Source organism: Lagopus leucura, unplaced genomic scaffold, assembly GCF_019238085.1.
Source record: "Lagopus leucura isolate 7727_CA_CO unplaced genomic scaffold, USGS_WTPT01 Super-Scaffold_1, whole genome shotgun sequence".
NCBI classification, from domain to species: Eukaryota; Metazoa; Chordata; class Aves; order Galliformes; family Phasianidae; genus Lagopus; species Lagopus leucura.
The window spans coordinates 9,549,776-9,571,825 of NW_024962250.1; the positions used below are offsets into that span (position 1 = coordinate 9,549,776).

The following is a 22,050-nucleotide window of genomic DNA, read 5'->3' on the forward strand; positions in this document are numbered from 1 at the left end:
AGATATCTGCATAAGCAGCCCTCTCTGTGAGCCAATCTGTTACTAATACTGTGGCTGGTGAAGACTGGAACCAGTATGGTTTACATGGTGTTGATACTTGATGTAAATTTGGTGCTTGATACACCAGTAAACAAGAGTCTAGGAATACCATTCTCTCTATTGTTTCCTGGCTGGTAGGTAGTAATTCAGAATGTCAAACATTTTACAAACAGTGTTTGTTATACCTGCTTGTTCTGTTGGCCTGGTTTCAGCTTTTTAATTTCTGGTGCTTGTGAGCAATGCTGAAGGTTCTGTGGCCAATGTGCTGTTTGTAAGCTGTGAGTTGGACTCCACTGAAGTAAGATTTCCATCAGGGGAGAAGTATGCTAAATGATCTGTTTTTTCACTTGTACTGCAAGCTTTTTATGGAAGCTTGTACATATGAATAGACTGGAAGAGATTTCATAGGTCACTGGGTTGCTCTCTGTGTCTATATATGTGTGCAAATAAAATATATAAAGTAAAATACTCCCTCTACATGTACACATATCATGCTTCCATTGATCTTTAGCAATCGTTTGCCTGGTCCGTGTTATTAAGACCTCTTTTTTTATTAAGACATTACCTAAAACGTTTTTCTGATCTGTTACCTGAACGCTTATTGCTGCAATTTGAATCGCTGCTTCTTCCTCTGCCTTATATATAGACAACAATTTATTCCCTTTATCTCTGCAACCGTATTAGATATTTGGAAATTGATGATGGTGTCTCACTAAAGTCTCTAGATTAAACAGTGGCTGAAGAATGCCAATTCCTTTAGGTGGCAACTTCTAGGCCCAATCATTCTTACTTGCTCATTTGTACCCTTATGGTGGGATACACAAGGTTCCCTTGAACTGTGTTCCTAAAACCTGGGCACACTATTAAGGATTTCCTAGTTCTGAGGGTGTTGTAGGCTGTACTCAGGTATATAAGAGTTGCATTTATGGTGGTCCAACAGCGTTAACTTCCATGAAGTTCAATGACTGAAAAGGATGAGGGGAATTTCAGTTTGAGAACTGCTGCATGTTCAGTTATATCTATTTTGGATGGATGTAGTTGGCTGAGCTTGAGCTGGTTGCCATTGAGTGCTGCTCTTCTCAGGCCAGATCTTGGACTGGACTGCAGAATGCAGCCTGCCCTCAAGTTCTGTCCCTCATTTGCTGTGGTTGTATTTTCTGGGTAGTCCATTAAACACATGCATGTAGGGCTATACTTAGTTTATTTGCTAGTAAAATTTGAAATATAATTGTGAATTGCATTAGAATATTATTATATATATTTAAAAAACAAAACACAGCAACAGCCAAAAGAAAACAAGCGCGCTTTGCTAATCACACAGGGATTTGTGCTTCAGATGCTGGGTTAGGCTTATTACAGGCCAGCGTGCTGCTGCTCAGCTGAGCTGCAGTACCTGAACCTGTGTGCATTTTGGTACACCTGAAAACTGTAATTACTGTATGCAAATTCTGTGCTGAGGATTAAGCTGTATGTTTTACCTCACACTTATTGCGCACTAAATCCTGCGCTTTCTGCCAGTGAGAACTTTGCTTACACAAAGCAACTCAGTAAGCTTCAGTAACTGGAATATGCACATGGCCCCATGATCTGGTTGTAAAGTGAAATCAAAAGCAGGAGTGTGTCTGACAGCTTGACTTAGCCTTAATTTAATTCCAGTGAAAAAGATCCTATGTGACTTCATATATATGCTTCATACCTTAGAAGGCACTACATATGCTTCATACCTTAGGAGCTGCAGTAGCCCTGCAGTGACACCATGCAGAGCTGTAGACATTTTTGCTTATAAAAGTTACCGCTTGACTTTTGTTTTGGTTCTCAGAATATTTTGTTGTCACACAGGACGCTCTGCTGTTGGTGCTGAAAATCATTTTTGGGATCTCCTGCATCAGGTCGTGGAGGAAGGAACAAACTGCTGCACCATTCAAGGATTTTAAGGTGATGAATTATTATTGTTTTTGTAAGTACCAATAGCTTGCTGCATTTATTTTTAAATTTCAAGCTCCCAAAGCAGTCCTGATGATCTTTGAGGTGCAGCTCCACCAGGGTCTGCTTGGTGGCGTACTAATAAGGAAGAAGATCTGATGAGGCCCACCAGAGAGCAGCAGTGCACTTAGGCAAAACTGCTGTCTCTCAGCTCTGAAGGGTATTTTGTTAAGATCTCTTTTGTAGCAAGTATTGAATTTCAATAAAAATCAATTTAAGAAGCAAAAATACACCAGGAAGCCTCTTTGCAATGCTGCTTAGGGTGTATTTATTTGTATTTATAACTCTTAAGGTCCAGGGGTACTGATGCTACATATTTAATTACTTGAGTTCTCTCTGCGTAAGAAGGTGAAATTTTCTCCCGAGGTATCAGCTTTGTCTCCTCTAAAGGTTGTGAAAAAACTTGAAAAATTGACAAATGAGAGTGGACTTTCACAGTCTGACATTGAATTAAATAAGAGTGCTTATTTCTGGTTATTTATTTATTTATTTTTAATACAATACTTTGGCTGTTAGTATGGCTAGGAGTATTTCTATGCCAATGAGCAATTCCTGGTAACTTTGCCTATCAGCTCTTAGTATTTCACACCTGTATATGTGGTTGTTTTTTAAGTTACCAGTTGATACAAGTTCGGACTACACTCTGAGACTATCTGCGGTGTTTTTCTTTCTGGTATTCTTAGCAGACTTTGATCAGACTTTGCCTTCTCTTTGGTGCTGTTGGAAATGTTCGGATATGCTTTCCTGAGTTGAGAATTCTGTTGATTAATGAGTTTAGCTTTGTTTTTGTGTTTGTTTTTGTTTTCCCTGCAGGGTTAAAGAGAATAAAAAGTCATAATGTTACTTTATGTGAAACTTATAATCAGGTCCTACTTTTGAATTACCTAAGTGCTTGGGAATGTTGAACTGAAAGACACTTAGGTTCTATTCATACTTTTGATTAATTTTGTGAAGGGACTTCATGAATTTGGCTTAACAAGGTGATTTTATTATAGTTACGCAAGCATAAGTAGTTACCAACAATTTATGTTGGCAGAAATTGAGCTATGGTATTATGCTGGCCTACATCATGGAAACTATGTTCCAGGAGATGTTCTCTGGTAAAGGCCCATTTCTGAGATGCCATCTTCACTTGTCACCTTTCTCTTTCTCCTGTGAGAAGCACAAGTGAATGGGCTGTTTGCTACATCAGCAGCTGCAGATCACTTGTGTGTCTGCTTAGCCCAAAGCAGAGCTGTGCTACTGCTGCTGCTCGGAGAAGGTGGGAGGAAGAAAACCCAACAGCAAAATACCTGCCCCAATTCTATTTGACCTCTAAACGAATGGTTTCAGGGAGACTTTGTCATGTGCAAGGATTTACTGCTGTCACTTCTATGGGTATTAGAACTCAAGAATGCAAGGTAAATGGTATGGTATGCTGTACTTATGTATGAAAGCTGTTTTTGCAGGATGAGCATGGTCTACAGTATTATGGAAAAAGTTTTATGGAAAGCCACTTGTATGGGAATTGCTGAGTCACGGCCTGAACCACTGATTGAGCACCTGGGAAAAGGATCCAGCCAGCCCTGGGAGCACAGGTGAAGGCAATTAGCTGTGTGACCAGCAGGAGTGGAGCCTGGCTGCACCTCTCAGACCCCATTTAAGGGCTGAGTGCCACTGGGGAAGGGTCTCTGGTTGGAGATCCTTCTCTTATGGAGTTTCTATTGTGAGCCTTGATCTTCAAGAGACAGGTGGGAACTTTTTCTTTTGTAACATCCTCCTATTGTGCTGGTCCTTTTGCTGTTACACCACTAATACCAACAAATTGGTACTGTTTTGCTTAGTCAAAGTCAAGTGATCAGAGTGACATTTCTACCCAATTCATTTTTAGGGTGAAAATAAATCTTAAGTTTAGGAATTCAAAATATAAGTGTCTCTACCGTGATGGTCGCTCATTTTGTTATGCACATGTAGATTTGTTTGAGATCTCCCTAGGAAGCTAAGCTGTAATTAAGACACTGGTGTTAAATATTGCACGTGTTACTGTGTATGTCTTCAAGTTGCTCCTGTTGACTCTGGTTCTAAAGTGATGTTAAAAAAAAAAACTCTTTCTCTCTGGGCAAAAGAAGGATTTACTTTGCTCTTTTGGCTCAGACTTACTCTCCTTGTGATGTAATGCAGTCTTCTGTGTATCAGCCAGTTTTTGTCAGTCTCTGTTGCAGACATAGCTGTGCTTTAGTGCTGTTTTTCTTTCAGAATAGTATGCTGTCTCTCAGATAGCAATGATTTAGATATCTGTAAAGTCCTTTTGACCACTTCTGATGTTTTAGCTAAATGTCTTAAATATAGTTTATCTGCATTTTGATCAGTTACCTAATATCTTAAAATGTCCCTTGCTGTTTTTTGATGTCTGTCATTGTTCTTTGTGGGTGCAATTCAAGAATTATTAAATGGTGTAGCAGTGTTTACCTCTTCTGCAGGAGATGGAGGTGTGTGTAAATTATATATGTATGCACATGTGAATGTATCTCAATCTACAAAATCAAGAATTCCACACCACCCTTTTTTGTATGCATAGAGAGAATACTATTTTGAAGACCTAGGATCTGGGTTTCAGGGCAGAAGTGCCTGCTCTGCCTTGTTTCTTCTGGTGATGTAAGTCTTCTGTTTGTCAGTTCAAAACAATAACTGGCCTCTTTGTTAATAATTTGTGGTTTGTTTGTTTGAAAATGTAGTTTTGGTGAAAGGTCACATTTGCAGATGGTAAAATCACTTGTCAAGCAGGTAAAGATGGTAACAAAATTTTACACTGCTGGAACACACAACTGGCACTGGACCTTTTATTCCTTGTGGAGATGTTGTAGAGTATCATGTTCTGACAGTCTGGTCTTTGAAGAAACCTCTCTTGAATACTGCTGTCCTGCATATCTGTAGGCGACAAATTAGGAGTCAGTGTTGGAAGGTTACATTCATGGTATAAATAATACCATTTTTTAGAGTGGTAGCAGCTAACAACTTTTTCATTTTTCTTCCAGGCTCATTTGTTCAGTTCATGGGTATCTAATACACAAAGTGCTTGCGATTGCAAGACTGATTTTTAGCTTTGTATTTAAAAAAATCAGTTAAAAGAACTTGTCAGAATCTGCAAGAAAGCTTTTTTTTTGGGGGGGGGGGGGGGGGGGGGGGGGGGGGGGGCGGCGGGGGGGGGTCAAAATCTTGTGTGCTGCTCCATTTTCTCCCTTGTCTGCTTTGGACATGAGATTGTAACACTGCACAAAGAGATGTGAACTGTTTTGCTTTACGCATCGATAGTGGATGTCAGGTCTCTGACAGCTGATTTCCCACTGAAGGAAAAACTGGTGACACAAACCACAGGAATCATCTTTTTAGTGGATTTTTAAAAAATATTAAATAGGCAGGCTTTGGGCAGATGTAGAGACCATGATAATGCAGGAAAAAAACCCTTCTGCAAAAATGTTGATGTGGAAACCTGCTTCACGTTCAGAAAGCAGTGCTTAATCTTTGAAGTTGATAGCAACTTAACTAAAAACGTGGTGTCACAAGGGTGCTAACACTTCATTTCTCAGAGTCTATATCCTGCTCACATCCAAAGGAAGGTAATTTATAAGACTTGTGTACAGGAAGCATTATAATCGTGTGAGTGTGGTTCTTAGAAATGCGCAGTAAATGAACAGTGCTGTCTTGGAGCATGAGCTAGCTCAATTATCTTAAATACATTCCACACAAGATGTACCATCTTGTAAAAGTACTATTTGAATGATGCAAGATGTACTTGCTTTGTCTCTTACTCCATCTCGGTTCTCTTGTTTTTGAAGACACGTAGCAGAATTTTTTGCTTCAAGTTGCCTTTTTTAAAGAAAAGCTAATAATGGGTAATGAGAGTTTTATTGAGTAAGAATTCCTGCATGCAGTCCTCAAGGGGAACAGGGCAGAAGGAGGAAGCTCAGTGCAGTGTATGCAGATTAGTGTGGGAGGCTTCCTGTTTCTCACATGTAAAGTATCAAGAGAAGTTTCTTTTGAGGTCCTTCAGGAGTACATCCTGAAGGAAGACAGGTGGGAGGAGGGAAGGTGACCACAGGTAAGCAATTTCTGTATCTATACATCAGAACATTTTGTAGAAGGTATCCGTGGGTTCTTTGATTTGTTTGGTGGCAGGGAAAAGGGTTTGGAGGGAAGTGAAGATTGATCTGCAGATCCTAGTCTCATAATGGTAGTATAAAACTTCTACTCATGACTTGTTTACTATTTATATGCTTTTTAATGTTCTGGATACTTCTACTTTTATTCTTAGATTGCTGTGCCTTTGGTCATCCTAACTGCATGTATACATTGGTGTCTGACTTCCATGTTGCTTCGTGTCTCATGCAGTTCCATAGGCACTCTGCTTTGTGGAACCTTTCCTGATCTGCAGACTGTTTCTCTTGTGAACACTGCATAGGAGCTAGGAACAATGAACTGTAGTCAGTCCTAATTACTGCTATGAGCATCAGCCTGTAGATCTCAATGAATATGCCCACTGCAGAAGACTGTCCCTGGGAATGGCAGTGTGGGGTCTGTCCCGTATCTATAAACTAAAAAAGCACAACTCGCTTTGCCTCTGTCACCTCTACTGTGCCTGTGGAAAAACTTGTAATAAAAAGGCATTGTAGACCAAGACATGTAACAACAAATTATTTCTAGGGACGAATATTTGATAAATCAGTGTACTAAACTGCATATTGGGATAATTTCTTATTCTTAGCAGTATTTTTCAAAAAAATAGGTCTTCAAAAATCTAAAGGCAACTGAAACTGCATGTCTGCTTTGTGGAACTGAAGCAGTAATTGTTTCACATACAAGATGTTATTTATCACTTTAAATTCCAAAGAAGCCACAAAAAAGACCAACCCAAAACAAGCCAACAAAACAATCAAGGAACTTTAGCTCTCAGCTTAATTGGATAGAAACTGAAAGAGGAGGTAGGATATAGATGATGTTTTATAGGCTTGGTTGAGCTATCATTTCCCTGAGCAAAGCATTTTCTAATTGAGAGCTGGAAAGCTCTGTGGGACGCAAGGAAGGAATAGCCAAAGTAACTGGCTGTAGAGCACTGCAAATTGTCTACTCCAACCTTGTGGGAAACAAGAAGGATGACAGGGCACTCTGTATAAAATGGTGGAGAGCTTCCACAGGCTTTAAGAGACTACCAGACCGTGTGGCTTAAGCTGTATTAATTAACCAGCAAGATGTAATTGTTTGGTTCTTTTTTTTCCTTCCCTGCCTGGATAGTAACTGGGTGCAGGGTGACTCAGCATTTACCTGCTTTCTTAAAAAACTGTGCCCACTTTTGTAAAGCTAACAGATATTACTGTTATATCATCTGGTAGAGCATCCTCACCTTCAATACTGAACATATCTTGTCACTTCAGTTCAGAATACCAGGTCTGAAAGAAAAATACAGATGGTGTGTGTATGTAAGGTCAAGGTCTAGGAGAACTTCTGAGGAAAAAAAGTAACTTAAAGGGGAGGAAGTATTGTAGGATGGTAAGTCAGCTAAGTAGAACTGCCCCAGTTGGTTCTGGATAAAATTAAAATAGCAAATGAATGTCCTCATGCAGTGTGTAGGTCTGCTTATACACTGTGTCCAACAGAGAAGTGCTGCCGACCTGTAGAGATCGTCTTCTAAAAATTGCTGAAAACCTCCAAAACTAAAAAGGGCAAAGATGGCTCCTGCTGAGTTGAGTTGTGTGGGAGTTATAACATGCAGTTCCCAACAAGCTTCTGTGAGTTGACTGGAAACTCTCACAGAGATCTTCTTGAAAACTTAACTTACGATGTCCTTTCATTTGGTGGGACCTTGCTTTAGGGCAGAGCACAGGAAAAAATCCATTGCTTCTAAATTCCCAATTCTACTGCTGATGAAATGATGTGGAATACCCTAGAAATGTGATGTCTGATATTAAATGGGTACAGCCTTTCTGAATTAGTGCAAGATGGTTTGATGCAATGAAAGATTTTCACGGGAAAGAGGTTATTAAGTGGCCCTGATTTCTTTCTCGCTGTTGCTGGTTGTTACAAGCAGTGCTACAGGAACTGGAAATGATGTTATTAAAAGTTTTGTATGCAGCACAGCCACAAAGGATGTGGCTGTGCCTAATGAGGGCAAGAGCTTGGGACTTGCAGTTAAAAATAATTTATTCAGGCTTAGCTATTGCTGTGGAATCTGGGGTCTGTGCTGCTGCTGGCCTGTGTTGAGCTGCAATACAAAAAAGTGTAGCATAGAAGAAACACTGATCTCCAAATGCTCGGTGAATGTGTGCCACAGATAGGTCCTATTAGTTGTGTTATAGTAGATGTAATCTGAGGATATAAGCAATGCCATAAAGAGATTGTCTTATCTAAGCTGTTCTAGCTTTAACATATTAGATGTATCTTACCCGTTAGGGTGAATGAACTCATAGGTGTTCCAATATAAAGTTGCCTCCTTAGTACTTTGTAAAACATTATTGACATTATTGGTTTATAAACTCATCTGTTTCCTCCTTCATTTCCTATGTTCAGATTTGTGACCAGCATTTATGTGGGGCTTGTGTGAAAGCTTTGGCATCATGGCACCAGTTGAGGGGCTGCAAGTCAGCACCAACTGCTCTGGCTCCAGAACTAGCAGCAATACTGCTGTACTGGCATGGAGCAGTGCCTGAGGCAATAAATCCTGTTTGATGGCCCAGCAGCTCCTTTCTTGTACTGAGCTGCATGTAGTTTTGTTCACCTGTAGAACTTACCTTAAGCACGGCGCTTGGCTTGCACAATTTGCTGTGGTAATTTGGTCCAACGCAAATGAGCTGCGGACAGTTCCAGATTTACTGCGTCATGGTGTAGCCAGCAGGTAGGCAAGACTGGCCGTGGAGTATAAAGACACACCCTGACAGATCTGATGCAAAGCCTATTTAAGTCTGTAGAGTTATTTTTATGGAATTTAGATTAGGTGCTAAACCCTGGAAAGGCATTTAAAAGTTCCTTACCCAAGAACTTTGGAATTTCCTGAGAGGGATGCAAAGTGCACCTCTTCTGGATCATCTTGCTGAGTCAATACAAAGCCATTGACTCCAGATATCAAAACAACATGTATGTTACTTATTGTATGTTACAGTTTTTTGTTATTTAGAAGTATGATGGGTCAGATGTGTGATGTGACTACCTGAGTTAATCCGAAGAATGACTCAAGTGCAGTCTTGTTATTTGGGGTGTAGTAACTTGGCTGTGCCCTTTAATGTTCCTGATGTTAATGAACAAATTATAAGACTGCTTATTTGGCTTTTCCACTGCATTTTGTTTCTGCCTGCCACAGTACCTTCTTTCCTGTAGGAGGCTCTTTGTGTGCACTGTTTGTGAACAACAGTCTGGATTAGTTACTGCTGCTGATTTCTTTTTTTCAGGCTATTTAATTGTACTCTGTCACTCATCTGTGGTGTGATGGGTTGGTGGATTGAGTGGAAGAATGGCAATCTGCTCTGTATGTGTGTGACAGCATTACTGTCCTGCCCAAATTACAAAATGTTTAAGAGTAACGCCAGGTGCATTCACAAAATGCTGGTGACAAATCTTTTCACTACTGCATCCTTTTCACAGGGCAATCATTCGAGCTCTTTCCTCTTCAGCAAAAATTGGGCTAAGTGGAAGGCTTTGAGATGTTGAGGCTGCTGAAGACTTTCTTCTGGAGACAGTGTTATGTTTATCCTTTGTCCTCAGAGGAAAATATTTTTGTAGTCTGATATTTTTTTTTTCCTAGCTCTAAGGAAAGACCTATCCATAATAAGTTTGAAACCTACTTTAATTTTGACAGATGGAAACCATGCCATAATGTGTGTGCTCTTGTAACAGGAAATATCTGGTACTGAAATCCAAAGTTTAGGTTTATCAAGGGTTTCCATTGGCTGGTATTGTTGATTCTTGGCTTCTTTTGAGTGTAACAAACTGCCTAATGACTCATTCTCATCATTATGAAGCAAATGTTTAAATACTGTAAGTGGCTTCTTTGTGATGTAAGACTTTAGGTAAATGTCTCATGCACTTCTTTGGCTCTATAGGCTGTGATTAACAAGTCTCACACACAGTAAATCTGACCTCAGGTACTTCCTTGAAGAATCATTGTATGGCAAAGAAATACTGAACTTCTTGAGTGTTTTCTCATCTTTCACCTCATTTTTTTTTTTTTTTTCCTGACTAAAAATTTTGGCATGAAAGCATTCCTCTATGTAGGTGTTCCTCTGATCCTTCTGTTTTGTTCTTCACCTGAAGCATCATCATCATCCCTATAAATTCCAAGTTGGCTGCTGCATGAATAATTAAAATCCTGCAAACAGAACTATGATTTCAAGTGAGCAGAGCAAAAGCAGATAAAACGCTTCAAAAATTGGCTTTCAGGAAGCATCTCTACACTAATAAAGCAAATTGAGCAGACAGACAAAGAATGCTGTGTATATAGCATTATTTTAAAGTTGCTTTTGGATGTAATTTTGACATTGTCCCAAGGCTTCCAATCTGACTTCAAAGGTTAAATGAGTCTCGGTAGGTCTGTGTTCATGCCTGCATGTGCATGCCCAAGTGCCGCAGAGGGACTGTGCGTGTTTGCGTGTTTGTGTGTGTTTGCATGTGTATGAAGAATGGTCAAAATAAAAGTCCTGGGATGTAACCTCTCTGTCCTTGCACAGAGCCACGGATCCAGTGCTCTTGGAAAAGCAGGATGGCACACAGCAGTCCATCACAGCTGGATGTAGGTACAATGCACTGAATGCACGTACGTGTATGATATTTAAAAATACAGTAGTAGTGGGGTTGCAAGTTCAAGCCCTCAAAAAGTAGAAGAAGCCAGACTAAAGGTTTTCTTCGGAGTTGTAATTCAGCTCCTTTGTGGGGCTTGCATTACAATGTAACTTTCAGTTGCAGAGCTGAGTGCCTTTTCCCCTCTCTCTGCCCTGGTTCCATGGCACAGTAAGAGAGGGAAAAGCCAAACGGTGCTGGCCCTTCCTACCACCTGGTGAAATGATTTCTGGCTGAGCAACCATTACTGCAAAATCAGCTGGACTCCTGAGGAATCTGGTTGCTGCATCCCAACAGGTTTCTGCTGGTGCTTTTCTGTAACTTAGTATGCAGCTGGGGGTGACTTTTTTTCCACAGAAACTTTGCAAAGGCAAACATGCGTTGCCTCATTCACAGAGTTCTGAATTTCAAAGCCATGCAGGCATACAGTCACTCGAACTTGCTGTTACATTTTCTTTTAAGACATCTTGATTGCCCTTGCTGTTGAAAATGCTTAGAGTGCTTGTTTCCAGAACGTTCAAAAGCACTTTATGCTCTGCTTCCACTCTCCTGCCCCCTTTAAAAACAAAACAAATCCAAAGCAAGCCTGAATGCCACAGACTTGTCTAAGGAAGAAACCTTCTAATTCAAGAACTGAGTAGTAGGAAGCTTATGCAGCTGTAGAGCTGGCAGTGCTGACGATGCTGTTTAGGATCCCGGTGTGTCACGTAGCTTAAGGAAGGTAACGTTCAACCGCGGGGGAACGTTTCCTGAGAGTGCGTGTGCATTATTGCATAAAGAAACTTGTTTATAAACGGGCGAACGCGAAGTAATCGCTTTGCCTGTGTATGCCGAAGCACGGTGTACCTGCGGCAGTTGGAAGGGCGCTTTGTTGTGCGAGGGCTGCCGTGAGAGCGTCTCACAGCGAAGGGCTCCGCGGGTCGCCGCCAGGGGGCGCCGCAGTGCCGGGCTCTGTTCGCCGCCCGCCCAGGTGAGCGCGTCCGCGGGGCGGGCCGGGGCTTCCCCGGGGATCTCGTTCTCCTCTTTGGTGCTGCTCGCCCGCTTGGGGCGCGGCTGGGAGGCGGCAGGCGGGTCGAGCAACTGTTACGTGATAGTAGCAGAAGTACGTGCACGTTGCTATTAGCTGGTTTCTTTCAATATTTTTTCATTCAGGCCGTGCTTTTATAATTATAAATGCCAGATATTGTGCTTTGCAGCATAAATGCCAATTCTTTTGGGGATCCGAACTTCTAGATCTACACCTTGGCTTTGGACAGCACCAGTTTCTCTCTGGGCTGACTTTGCACAGAATATTTCAAGCATGATGTGTATGCATTTCAAAAACTTCCACGTGGATGAGATTCTGCTTTACTTCACACTGCTGCATACGCAGAACTAATCTGAATGGCAGTATGAGCTGCTTTGACTGTGACAGCATTGGCCAACGCTTCTTCCTCTTGAAGCCAAACTTGGCAGAACCAAGCCTTAAGGTTAGAATTATGTATTTCAAATGGGAACAGAATCTGAGTGGCAGAGGTTTTGTTTGTTTGTTTTTAAAGTCTATAGCCTAAACATTCAACATTAGGGAGACTAAAACTAGGTCCGTCAAAGCAATGACTCCCCAGGCTACCTGATACACAGCACTAGATATAGGGACCTGGGTAGAATTTACACTGTGTTCATCTTGGCTTGTGCAGCTGTATTGCAGCACATGCAAATACTTCATTCTGGTTTTTAGGGGTGTCCTATAGTTATGTGCTCCTAGTTCTAGTGACTCCACACTGGCTATATGCTCTTACTCTGCTAAATAAATTTTATCAACCATTACTTCTTAAATCTCTATTCCTGTTTCATCCCAACATTATCTGATACTTAGAATCATATAATTGCTTTGAGTTGGAAATGACATCAAATGTCATCCTCTGCAATGAACAGGGACGTCCACAGCTTTATCAGGATGCTGTTTGTGTTGCTTCTCTTCCTAGTTGTGTTTTTTTTTTTTTTTTTTTCCTGCAAGGTATTTAATAGCAATGCTCCCCTTTAGCAAATGAAAAATCTCAGTGACTGTGCAGACAAATGTGGCAGTTTCTTGCTGAAACAGGGACTGGTTTTCTTGTTATGACTTTTCTGAAAACCACGTAGATATTCCATGAGCCTTTAAGCAGAGGAGTTAGTGTGCCTGTGTAAAGACGCAGCCTGGCAACAAAACTTTTACAGTGGGCTAGAGTCTATATCTTTGGGAATGGGCTGGGGTGGAATTAAAATATGCTGTAATCGCAAAATGAATGCCTATTCCCCTAGCATTCTTGGTGCTATGCTAACAAGTGGGGCAGGTTTGAATGTCCACAGCTCTCCAGCCTGGGATAGCGCCTAGCTTTGGAATATAACATGCTTACGTTTGTATCTGGAATACAAGTGGGATTCTCATGTTCAATAATCAGAAGGAGGGAATGTGAGTGAGGGAAACAGCTGCATGTCTCTGGCACCGCGCTTTGCACACTGACCCTTGTTGTGTAACCTCAGTGCTCCAGAAGTTTGAATCCATTTCAGGAGGTGGGCATTTATTTAGCTGGGAAAAGCGTTAGCTACTGAATTATTCCAAGTGTATAAATAGAGTAAGGAAATCCATCGCTTGTCTGATACGAGAGTGATCTTAAGCAATAAGCACCTCTCACCCACAACGAATGCAAGTGTATTTCAGACCATTCTGTGCAGTCTTTCTCCTTCTCCCTAAAGGGATTTTGCCAATGGCTCTGTCTAGAAGGATGACTAGAGTGGATGATTGTGATTGCTAAAAAAAAAAAATATTGCTATGTGGAGAGAGAAAATGCTTTAATAAAAAGAGCTCGGAGAAGAATTAGCCAGTGGCTAGGAGAGAGTAAGAAGCTATTGCAGGGCCAAAGGGGAATGGCAAAGAATGAAGGGTAGTTGTATTTGCTAGTACCATTTCTGAAGGATTGTACATAAGGTAAGAATCAGTCCTGGGGCTCTATTCTGTGGCCGTTGGCTTCACTTAGTTCCTGGAAGCTGAATTCCCATTGCTTGTGTTAGGTAGCAAGATGCTGATGCCTGCAGGAGCCAGACAGGGAGAATCTCCCCTAAGAAAATAATTTAGTAAAGTATTCTACTTTGTGCAAGCTGGAGCATTGCAGCAGCAGCTGTAATATTGTTCCTTGTAAATGTTTTTACTCTAAGAGAATTGTTCTAATGCCTTTAGATCATATTTCATGAAGGCTTTAGCTGTACACGCCAGATGGGAGGGAGCATTTTGCTGTGTGTGAGATGGACAAACCCTTTGGGTTTTTCAATTAAGTGCAGAATTCAGCACATGGAAGACACAGTCCTTAGTAGGTGACCAGTCTTATTTCTAATTCCACAAAGTTCTGCTCTGTTTAAAAACTGTAGTGCTTAATTACTCTCAAAAAAGATAGATACCAAGCAGTCCAAACGTTATGAGGTGTCTTTGAGGTACCTTCAGATATGTCTGATGGCTTCTCTCTTTCTCTCTCCTTTTTTCTGATGTTGAAGGTGCCGGTGTTTTTTCAGAATTAGGTGCTGGGATGCCCTTAGCTGGTTGGCCTTTAAAAAAAAAAAAAAAGATTGTGGAAGAAATAGCAAGGTATGGCACTATGGATTTTCTGCATGTGGCACAGCTGGCTTTGTGAGCTTCGTGTGATGATGTGCTTAGATTTCTGTTTGACTCCCAAAACTTGGGTAGCAATCCTTTCTATCCTGCCTGCCTGAGATCAGGAGATAGAGTAAATAATATTATATGTGTGAGTACTACTTGTAGCAATGTAGTGGCATACCAGGTAACAGGCTTGAGACTCTACAGCCTACTTGAGCTCACTGGTAACTGCTATTAACTATGACTTTTGGGGTGAAGCTTGTCTAAGCTTATGTTTGTAGGTATTGATATAAATCAGAAGCAGTGATGCTGATGAAATTAGTAGTTCTATATATGCAATATACACGAGGATGAGAGTCTGGCTTGTATGTGTATATACATAGACACACAGACACAAGTAAATGTTGAAATCTTGCACTAGACAGTCTTTCTTGGACTTGCACAAGGGCTCTACAGGATAGTCCTAGAAATAGTCTAACAAGCAGCACCAGTAGTAGCAAAAATGTGGGCTTTGCACCAAATACTATTCCATCAGCTACTTTCTTTGCTTAGAATTTCATAATAATCTGGCATTTTTAGCTACTCTCTGTTGAGGCAGCACCATAACAGCATCAACAAAGGCCTATCACCTCTAGCAAAAGACTGAGCTTTTGTAGAAAAATTGTCATACTGGCTTAGATGTGCTGCAGAAATGGATGGGGCAAGAGCTGCAAGGCAGAGCTTCCTGTTGCAGGTGGGACCCGCTATTAGCAGGTGTCATCGACACTAAAGATGTTCCACCCCTGTTTAACACGCCCCAAACAACAACAGAACATTGCACCCCCAACAAATAGCTCTCCACCCTTAGTGAAGCTGTTTCTGCATACGAGATTTTACCAAAACAGCTATCTCCGTGTAGGAGTATCAGTAAAATTGTGAAGGAGGTGCTTCTGGTCTGAGAGCCTGTTTGGATTAGGGAAATATGTATCAAATTAACTCCCTGGGTACAAGTTGTTGAGGAGACTTAGGAGCAGGAAAATCAGGACTGGCTTTGCTATGGCTTTGTGACTTTAATTGCTATTACTTTAATAAATTCCTAGGATCTGTTCTGTGTTATCCCAGCACCTTGTGTCCACTGAGATTTCCGAGAGTCTGCCAGCTTTAAAGACAGCCTTGACCTAAACTGGCATTTAAACAGGTCAGTCAGTGCCTTTCTGTTGTTTCCCTCCTCTACTAAAATAAAGTTGGATGGGAAACAGAAACAATTTCAGGACACTTTTAAAGCTTCTTCTATTTAGCAGATTTTAAAAGATAACTAAACCACGAGCATCCTATTCCCTCTTATTTGTCTTCCTCTGGTGTTTGGCCAATCAATGCAATAAAATGAGCTTAATGCCTTCTTACCCCCTCACTAATTCCAAACTGCTGTTTACATGGATTGTTTTCCTTTCCACCTTCACCAATACATCAAGTTTTTTTTTTTTTTTTTTTTATCCTGAACGTTTACACAGAGAAAGATATTTTGAGTTATATGGTGGCAAGATTTCAGTCTTCCTTTTGTACTCAAATTCTTTTGGAAGTGAGGGAACAAAAAAGAAGGGAAGGAAATAAAAAGTAAAGTTGCAACACAGTAATTCTTCTGTATTTCTATGGCAAAAGAGCTGACAGCACTGGAAGTTTTGTTAGACACTGACAATAAATATCTGATAAATACTAATAAAAATGTTATATGGTGAGAAGTTTTCAGGTTAAGTTTAATTTTCAGTGTAACTGCTTTATGTGCTGCAAAAGTAACGTCTTTTAACAGACTTCTAATGGTAACTGTTCCTTTAGCCCTGTAAGATCTGAAATGTATTTTAGAAACAACAAAATAAGTCCAAATATTGAAAGAAAACAGGTTATTGTTCTCAAGCTGTGTCTGCACAGCTCAATTCTGCCTACAGTTTAAATAAATATAAAAAACCTTCACAGTGCAGTCACCGGATAGTCGCAGTCAGATATTCATTCCTTTCTCTGAGGTGTCCCATCAATGATGAAGTAAAGGTGAAGCTCTTCCAATCAAGAGCTAAATTCCAAGTTAATGCTCTTTGAATAAATCTGGCAATTTGTTTTTTTTTGTGAGTTGTCATTTTGTTTTTCTCAGGTAGAGTTTCACCGTGATTCATTATGCTCGATCCAAGCGTTAAACCTAAGATCCATCATAATTATAGTGTGTCCTCAGTGCTTGTGAGAAAGAAGACAGAGCACAGAATTAAAACTTTGAGAAGTCAGAATGAGGCCTGCAATGAGCCCTGAGGTTTCAAAAAGCTGTTGCTGTAGCTATGGAGGGGAATTTTGCTTTTAAGAAAGCAAGAAAAAAAACAAAACAAAACTGGAGGCCACCTTTTAAGAATGCGATTGCCAAAGTTACAAGGAATGAATCATTGGCACTGATTTTTACGCTGCGTAGCTCCGTAGTATCTTTGTTATGCTGACTGTGTCTGATTGCTGGTGATGTGTCTGCAGAGGGCTGCTGTTGAGTCTGCAACATTGACACCCTGATACTGTCCTCTCCTCTTTCAGCTAACTCAACTATTGGGAAAGATCAAAGAAAAGGAGGAGGAGGGCTGACAAGAACCAGTGTATGAGATGCCTGCAAAGCTTTAAATAAATAAAAGGGAGTTAAGGCTTCGAATCTGTTGCAGGATATCTGTGGATGTGGGGCCCTGTTTTGCTGTAACAAATTAAGTCTTCTCTCACAGAGCATGCTATCGTGCTTGTATCTTTGTGAATCCTGTCCTTTGAATATGAATAAGTTTGAGCAAAGCACAGTTGTATATTACTAGGCATATCTGGAAATATTAAAGCTAAAAAAACCCCTGTGGCTTCTGGTAGACTACCAACTGCTCCTTTTGTTTCCCTGCATAGCAAAATTAGATCAGTGGCTTTCAGTGTTAGTATCTAGTTTGTTTCACTTTCCAATTCACAAGAGTTGAGGAATGTGTAAGCAAGAGCCTAACCTTGTCTCCCTCCAGAAAAGAACAACTCTACATGAAAACTTAAGATAAAAGGGAAAATAGGAGCAATAGGAGCAAAGGAAAATAGGACAATGAGCAGAGGGTAAAACTTTCACAGTGAAAGGTTCCTCAGCTGAAATAAGGCTCTGTGGGCTGAGCAGGAATGTTTTTGACCCCTCTCAGAAAGTAGCAATGTATTTGGATTAACATTTGAAGGGATAGTTCAGGATGGTTGCAATATGATCTGTGACACTTCCAGCACAGTGGAAAGGACCCTGTTTTTCTCCTACTTGGTTTCTATGTGCCAGGAGGTAAGGATGTGGATTGTGCCTTCTGGAGCTCTACTTGCTCCAGCCCCATGGGATCAGAGTGCTTTAGGCATCATGCTAATGCCAGAGATTTTACTTTGTTATGTCAAAATCTACCTTCCATTTTTAATGGTGAGAGTTGGCTGTTCAAGCAGTTGGCAACTATTTATTAAAAATAAACCTATATTATCTTCCTTTAATGCTAAATGTTTTTACAGTGCATATATTTCCTTGAAGCCTCCTTGGACTGTTTTTGGTAGGTTTGAATCAACTATCAGAAGTCAAATGGGAATGTAAAAATCATGAAGTTGGAACTCAGTGGGTATGGAAGTGAGGTATTTCAGATGTGTGGGGCTTGAACTGATGCTCACGCGTGGTTTAGATCCGCATTAACTGTATTGATTAGTGACTTACGGAAGCCCCAAACCAGAAGACAAATGAATCTAAAGCCTTTGTTTGTGAATGATCAGTTGATGATGGAGTGCTGTGTGTATGTGAATATGCAGCTCTTTGTGGTATGGTTTGTTTTATTAATAACATTTTGTAACAGCTGTCTTACTTTCAACTAGTAAATCAGTGAATAAGTTACGTAGGTCTCTGTGAGCGTGCTGTCAGTCAGTGCTCTGTTCTTTCTTTACAGCTAAACCAGTAAGCTAAATGCTGTTCAGTTCTCCATGAAATGTGCTATAGGACAGCTAGGTGTGAGCAAGATTGAATGTCTCCATCCGCAGAGGTGGAGCAGAAATGGGCCCTGGTGCGGCTGCTGTGCACTCAGCCTGCTGGGACCCCTCTGAGCAGGGCAGCTCTGACGCTTCCCTGGCCAGTAACTGTGGTGGTTATCACTGCCTGCTGTGCCTGCTGGTGGCTGACATAGGCCCGGTGCCCATGTGGAAGGAGCAGCAAGGGAAGGAGGGCTGTTGCAGGAGCAGGAGAAAGCCGCACTCCCTGCAGAGTGTGCTGAGATCTCTGTGCCTGCAGAGCAGGAATGGGCCTTTATCTCTGTCCAAAAAGGGTCAGAGGGCCTTGTTACACTTCTGAAAATGACCTCAAACGGGTTTGTTTTGTTTTAATTCTCTCAAAGCGTCACCATTTTGTATTAGGGTATCTCAGGACTTCCTAGAGCACAGCCGGATGTAGGTGCCTTCCCTCAGCAGCCCAATGCTGCCTCCAGTTCTGCAGCACTGTGCGGTTTTGGGCTGATTTTCTTGTCACATGAAGCAAAGGAGTTGCTATCCCTCACTTGGATATTTGGCCATCCGGGGGTAAATGATAACTTTTGGATCATTTTTGTCACTGGATGAATAGCACAACAGTGCATCAAACCAGAAATCTTTGTGGCAGTGGGGTGTGACTCAGGTCACTGGTTGAGGGTCACCAGTTCAGGTGCATGCAGACCCATTCATTTTTGTGCAGCGTGTACAGCAACGTGTGCTTGTGAGAACTCGGCAGTTTGTGGTTAGCTTTTCCTGTGAACAGTGCGAGTACTGAACAGGGGTTTCTGCAGTTACAGTCAATGTCACCTGGACCACTACCAGACAAAATAATATATTGTAATACGATGATGGAAACGTTCTTAAAGATTGCTTCCCAGAACTGTGGTTAGGATACATCTCGGCAGTCTGGCAACTCTCCAGCTGACAGGAAGCTTGTTTCTCCTGTAACCAAATGGCTCGGATGGGGGAGATGGTTCCCTCTGGGAGCATACAGTGGGCAGGATGGCCTTGGAGCTGGAGCAGGTGGTGCTTTGGGAAGGGAGGACCCAAGGCACACTAAGGAAGGCTTAACTTCTGACAAACCTGCCGAATCCTGCATGAATGGGAAAGTGATGCATTGCTTTTTCCCCTTCTTATCTGCTTGTAATAATTTCTGTACCTCTCTGTTCTCCGTCTCTCATCCTTTTCTCTGCTGCCCACACATTAGAAAGTTTTATTTTGACAAACAGTTGGGAAAGAGTTTGCTTTTCTGCACTTGCAAAGCTCATCCCATGAGCCCAGCAATTGCTGTTTTCTCTGTTACATCTGAAAATCTCTCAAACGTTTACTTCCATTCTTTCATTAAGTTGTGGGTCTGGCTAGCTCTGTAGGCGCCTATCTTGCTCTTGTGACGGGGGAATGCTTTAACTGCCCGCAGTTGAGTTTCCTCTGGTTATATGAATGCGAGGAGAGGAGAGGCAGGCGTTGTTGTTGTTTCTGGATGAACAGAGGTGCCCGAAGGGAAGGGAGTCCTCCGGAGAGACGCCGCCGCAGGGCGAGGCGAGAGCTCCTGGCTCGGACCGTGCCCGCTTCACGCGGTGTAACTGCATCCACTCCGGCGATTTGCCTCCGCGTCCGCAGGCTCCTTCGGTCGCTCGGCCGCGCTCCACCACTCCTCGCGAGCCCCTCGGAGTAGCGGCAGGTGGCTGCGGGCTCCCGGGACTCGTCCCAGCCGCCGTCTGTCGCTGCCATGGCCGTCCCGTCCCGGGAGCGGACGGGGCGGGGCGCGACGGGCAGTGCCGCCGGGCATTATGTAAGGGCGCGGGGCCGCGGCCGCCCGACGCGAGAGCGAAATTCCTGGGGGGAAGCGGCTCTGCCGAGCGCCGGCGGCTCCCGAGGGACGGGCGGGCGGCGGTGCCAGCCCGGCGGGGGGGGGGCGCCGGGCGGGGCAGTTCCTCCGGGGGCGGCCGCTGGCAGGAGACGCCCGGCCGCGTGCCCCGTGCGGGCGCTGCCCCTTTAAGGGCCGCTCGCCGCCCGCTCCACAGGCAGGGAGCGACCTCTGGGCTTTGACAGCTCCCCTAATAACTAGCAGCGCGCTGGCTCCGCCCCCGACGCCCGATTGGGCGGCGGGCCGGCACGGCGCGTGCCGATTGGCTGGCCGCTTCCCCTGAGCGAACCTTTAGAACTCCGAGACACAATATTCTGTTACATTGTAGCAAAATGGCGACTGTCATTCACAACCCCCTGAAAGCGTAAGTAGGGTTCAGAACCGCACACGCTCCGCGTGGTTCCGGTACGAGAAAGGGCGCCCGCCCGCCGCGCTCGTCCCCGGATCCCCGCCTCCGCGCGCGGCCCCGGCTCGGCGGCTCCGGGCGGGCGGCGCGTCCTGCGGCCCCGGGCGCGCACCTGGCGGCGTCCCGCGGGGTCCGGCGGCCGGGGCGGGGCGGGCAGCGGGGAGCTCCGTGCCGCGAGGGAGCGGGGTGCGGCGCGGGGCTGCGGCGCAGCGGCCGCTGTGCGCGCGGAAGGCTCCGTCGCTCCGAGCGCCGAAGAGTTGGTGCCTCTCGCAGCTCTGGAGCGGGCACCGGGGGCGGGAGGGAGCCTCGGCTGCGGCCGCCACCGGCGTCCCCGTCCTGCGAGAGACGTGGGACCGCTCGCCGTCTGCCCGGCTCTCCTCCCGTGTTTCCCTTCGGTCGCGGCGCGCGCGGCTAATCCCGGAGCATTAGGGAGAGCGCGATCCGGCTCCGCGTAACCTCCTACGGGAGAGTTCTCCCTCCCGGGGCAGCGCTCCCGCGGACGGAGCGCAGCGCGGGCACCTGGCGGCGGCGCTTCTCCGCACTCGCGGCCGCGCGGAGCGGAGTCCGGAGCCGAAGTGAGGGCTGCGGGGTGGCTCTGCTTTCTTTTCTTTTGCTTCTTTATGCTTGTTTGTTTTTGACTCGCGTTCCTCCGGCTGGAGTTGGAAAACCACTCGAAGGGTGGTTTCGGGGACTCCTGCCGCCGTCTCTCCGCTGTCTGCAGGGAGGGAGAGCCTCAGGCAGCGGAGAGGCGCTGACACGTTTGCCGGCTCTCCCGCACCGTCCTGGCAGAAAACCTTCGCTTTCATTTCGCGTGCGCTCCGCAGCGCCCACACGGCCGTGGACAGCGGCAGTGCAGGTGCCCCGCGCTCCTTCAAGGGGATCCCGGGGCCGGGGCTCGGTACCCGCCGCCGCCGCTCTCCGGACTCGCGCCGCCCGTAGCAACTTGTCGCGCTGCCGCTCCGGGCGCTCTGTCCCGCTCGCAGCTCCCGCCCGGCTTCCAGAGCCGCTCTCCGCGGGCAGCGCTACCCGGGAGCCTCGGGGTGGGGGGGGGGGACGAGCGGCCGGCCCCCGGCCTCGCCGTGCAGAGCCGGGAGGGCAGCGGCAGGCTCGGCTCCTCTCGCGCAGCGTGGGAGAGCGCGAACAATGGGCAGCTCCTCTCCCTGCCTGCCCAAGTGCTGTGCTGAGCGGGGGAAGTGGGACCGGCGCGGGCTGCCCGGCACCACCTGCATTTTTTATTGAGAAGTTGTTTAATAAAACATTTTATAATTTTCACTCATTCTTTAAAGTTGCTGATCGGGAAACAATACACATGTAAATAAATTATGCATGGAGTAAATTAGGACGAAAGCGGTA

At 44.2% G+C, this 22,050-nt stretch overlaps 1 protein-coding gene across 6 annotated transcripts in view; it reads left to right on the forward strand.

The window, feature by feature from the left end:
• The first annotated feature begins 20,620 nt into the window (after window positions 1-20,620).
• The window catches only part of DPF3 (double PHD fingers 3), a 157,132-nt gene continuing 155,702 nt past the window's right edge, over window positions 20,621-22,050 (forward strand). For 3 of the 6 annotated variants that reach the window (XM_042870297.1, XM_042870305.1, XM_042870326.1), the window contains exon 1: window positions 20,621-20,655. The gene's annotated coding sequence lies outside the window, so the exon portion shown is untranslated. The remainder of the gene's footprint in view (window positions 20,656-22,050) is intronic. The other 3 variants (XM_042870335.1, XM_042870315.1, XM_042870345.1) reach the window with 2 other exon arrangements.